The sequence below is a fragment of the Penaeus monodon genome, chromosome 20 (genome assembly GCF_015228065.2).
Source record: "Penaeus monodon isolate SGIC_2016 chromosome 20, NSTDA_Pmon_1, whole genome shotgun sequence".
Classification (NCBI taxonomy): domain Eukaryota; kingdom Metazoa; phylum Arthropoda; class Malacostraca; order Decapoda; family Penaeidae; genus Penaeus; species Penaeus monodon.
The window spans coordinates 21,784,151-21,784,400 of NC_051405.1; positions in this window are offsets into that span (position 1 = coordinate 21,784,151).

Sequence of the window (250 nt, forward strand, 5' to 3'; positions counted from 1 at the left end):
CGTTTCCCCTTCTTACGTCGATTCCCCTTTATCCCCCGTTCCATGTCTTCGTCTCTCCTCTTTCCCACGTTTTCTTTCCCTTTTCTTCCACATTTTATTTCGCCCTTCTATCCATACCATGCCTTCTCCCCTTTCTTCTTCTCTTTCTCCCCTTATCCTATGTCTTCATCTCCCTCGTCTCCCCCACGTTTTCTTCTCCTCTCTGTTCTCCTTCACACATCTCCCCAGTCTCCTTCCCCCAGAGGATGCA